The sequence below is a fragment of the Rutidosis leptorrhynchoides genome, chromosome 2 (genome assembly GCF_046630445.1).
Source record: "Rutidosis leptorrhynchoides isolate AG116_Rl617_1_P2 chromosome 2, CSIRO_AGI_Rlap_v1, whole genome shotgun sequence".
NCBI classification, from domain to species: domain Eukaryota; kingdom Viridiplantae; phylum Streptophyta; class Magnoliopsida; order Asterales; family Asteraceae; genus Rutidosis; species Rutidosis leptorrhynchoides.
The window spans coordinates 708342293-708345872 of NC_092334.1; the positions used below are offsets into that span (position 1 = coordinate 708342293).

General features: G+C 30.4%; 1 long non-coding RNA gene across 3 annotated transcripts; it reads left to right on the top strand.

Annotated features, from left to right (window-relative positions):
* Window positions 1-645: 645 nt before the first annotated feature.
* On the top strand, window positions 646-3351 carry LOC139894180 (uncharacterized). 3 transcript variants are annotated; one of them, XR_011774844.1, is made up of 5 exons: window positions 646-826; window positions 877-1016; window positions 1241-2291; window positions 2395-2502; window positions 2705-3072. It is a non-coding gene; the product is annotated as an uncharacterized lncRNA (long non-coding RNA). The 3 variants fall into 3 exon arrangements; XR_011774845.1 differs by lacking the exons at window positions 877-1016; window positions 2705-3072 and adding an exon at window positions 3218-3351; XR_011774843.1 differs by lacking the exon at window positions 877-1016.
* Window positions 3352-3580: the final 229 nt, after the last annotated feature.

Below are 3580 nucleotides of genomic sequence, written 5' to 3' on the forward strand. Positions count from 1 at the left end.
ACCGAACTTTAAAATATATAATTTTCACTAAATATAACTATAACATTTAATCATAGTAATGGTTACTATATAAAGTAAGTATGTATTACAATATAAAATACTAGTACCTTAAAAGTACATGATACTACTATTTACAGAGTATAATAATAATAATAATAATAATAATAATAATAATAATAATAATAATAATAATAATAATAATAATAAGTAGATTAACAATAATAATAACATAAAAATATAAGGACTGCAAGTATAATTTTAGGTAAATCACATGGACCAATGGTATAATTAACTTTAAATATAAATATTAAATATGATAAAAATAGTACTCTGTAATACTGAGTAACAATCTATTAGAATATTAATTGTGAGTCCCATGATCATGTATTGTCATCTCATTATTTTACATTTATAAATTCTATTAAATTTCTAAAATATTGATGTCATAAATAAATATTTTTTAAATTTAAAAAAGTTTAAAAAAATAATTAAAAAATTGTTAGAGCACCATAATGATGTCATTATTCATAATTACTTTAAGATTAATTATTTTAATTATTTATTAAAAATACATTACAGAGTAATAAACTCGCAGCCATGATTCATCCCCCGGTTTGAAACTATCATTTTTCATTTAGGGTTTGAAACTATCTTTGTCCATGTCTTCTTTCCCTTTCAATTTTATGCTACTTTGATTTTAGGGCTGTACTTTACATTTTTGTGTGTTTCATCTAATTTCATTTTTGTTATTGTTTTCTTAAGTAGCTGGCGAACCGTATCTTCTTCTTCATCCACGAAGATTCACACAAATCTGAAACAATCAAAGGTACGCTTCTTCTGACAGATGAAACAATTACACAATTCTCTAATTTCTAGATTCGATCTCTATGTTTGCCCGATTAGGTTCGATCTCTATGTGTGCTCCATTAGATTCGATCTCTATGTGTGCTCGATTTCTATGTGTGTGTGTGTGTGTGCTACGACTCTTTCATTGCAAAGGAATATTACTTAAACATGTTAGTATTAAGGAGTTGATTCGGTTTATTTTTTTGAGTTTGATTAGTTCAATTACCTATAATTTCAGTTTTTCCATTTAAATTTGTTAAAAAATAAATCTTTACGATTGACTTAAATTTGAGTCCATCTTTTTGTAAGTTGATGTGTTAATCTACTATTACCTTTTTTCACTCATATATACTTGATTGTGTTTGAAGATCGAAAGTTTTTTATTCTTTTCCAGGCGTGTGTTTTTGAAATTGTGTAAGCTTTTAGTCTGAAAAGAGATTCAAACCATAAATTCTGAGGATAGGTTTTAGATGGCGCCCGCAACAAGTGTTTGATGAAATGACTAAGACAAAAAGCATGATTGAAGGTATAACTATTTTGATTTGATGTTGTTAACCGCGTTAAATGGTTTTTAACCATTAGGGTTTAAATTAGAAAAATGGTTTTTTCATTTTATTCAATAGACCCGTCGCAAATTTCATTATACCTTTTTCTATTTATATATCTATAGGTGTATGTTGTTATGGATTATGATTCCAATTATTAATACAACAAGGGAGACATAACTACTCTTCTATGGAAACTACACCTGTAACTTTTAATTCAGTATCAGACTCCAAGCCAGATTAATGTTGCTTCAACATGTATTTCTTAAAAAAGCTTAAAAAAGTATATTAAGAATTAAGATTAGTTATTGCATAAGAGCTCCTTTGAGTAATCTTCATTCTCATTAATTGATATGAACTGTATTAAACGTATATATTGCATAATAGTAATTGAGCTCTTTTGAGTAAGCCTGTTTCTCATTGTTGCTACTAATAGTATGAGATAGTAAAGGAACATGAAAGACATCACTTTCTCTAATTTATAATATTATAATCATTTTAAGTATAATCACAGTTTCAGTCATGTTTATTGGTCATCTTGGAGATCTCTCAATTTAAGTTGCTTAAGTGGCCTCTAACTCTGCTGTTATCACATTTTCTCACTTCCTGCTAATCAAAGTGATCTTTTCTAAAGTTGTTAGATCGTTCTGGGTTATAATTGCATATAAATGCTACATATGGTGTATAAAGTTTCAGTCCTAAATTCATAATGCAAGTTTTTTCTGTATATTCCAAATGATGTTATAAATGCAACACTGATTCTTTTGTTCTTCGTGAATTGTTTTCAGGTTTAAGTATTCACATGCGGATTTGTTTGGGTTTATGTAGGTTATTTGTTTCATGGTTTAATGTTGAAATGCTCTGAAATCAAAGCTCTGAAATTTCTCCACGTGGTTTAATGTAAGCTCTGCAGTCCTCCGCATCATTTAATGTTAGTGTTTTTTTTTTTTTTTTTTTTTCAAAGGCTTTAATGTTAGTGTTTTACTTAAAAAGTTTGTTGCAGGTCCCGAGCTTATGTATCTTAAGCTTAAGCAAGAACCGAAATGGTTGTGGCAAACTTAAATTATATAATGCTTTTGAACATGAAAGACTTGACACAACTTACTGAATGGTATTTTTTTTATCTATATTTATACTTTATGGCTATATAAATTGATTGTACCCTTAGCAGTCGTTCAATATATAATGTCATCATCATTTAATTAGATACGGATGCATGTAATGGTGACATTTGAACGGTATTACAGTTGATTTTAATGTTGTGTCCATGTGTTTGAATTTGACTAAACCTATGAACATGTTTTGTCGACTAGGAACACGTGGCTTTACGGCAGATAAACACTAACATAATCATAGGATGTTTGGACATGTTCATATCTACTACCAAGGTTGGAGAATTCGGATCTCGGGGAAATCTCGTTTGGACTTTTTTAGGGAGATCTCGGCATCTCGGAATAATCTCGGGGAGATCTCGGACGTTGACTTACGTTGACTTTATAGTTTTTTAATATAAAAATATACATAAAAACATAAATATATGTATATTTATATACGTTTTTATGAGATTTTACAAAAATATCCGAGAATGAGCGAGAAAATCTTACAAATTAGCAAGAAATCCGAGAAATTGTGGCTTTGACTAAGTTTGACCCCGTTAACTGAGAAATCTCGGGAGATGAACATCTCGGGGGAGATCTCGGGAGATTTACAACACTGTCTACTACACTGACAATATTTCTCAAACTACAATATTGTGTATTTTCTATTATGATCAAGAAAAAACGTGTATAATGTTTTGATAGGGCTTTTGGTTGTGTGTAACATAGAATGCTTGCAAGGATGTTACTAAATTTACGGTAAGACAAAGGAAAATCGAGAAGAGCTTTTGGTTTTCATAGAGAGGAAAGTAAAGAAAAAGGAAGTGCTTTTGAGAGAAAAATCAACAAGAGCTTTTGATATTTAGTGTAGAGATGGGCAAAAAAACCGGATCTAGATCCGATCCGAAGACCCGATCCGGAACCGGACATAACCAAATCCGGATCCGGATCCGAGATCCGATCCGGTTCCAACCGGATCCAGATTCTCAAGAAAACCGGATTTTTTCCGGATAAATACCGGATCCAATCCGATCCGGTTTGGAATCCGGTCCCGATCCGATCCGGTTTGGAATTATATTTAAGAAATCAAGG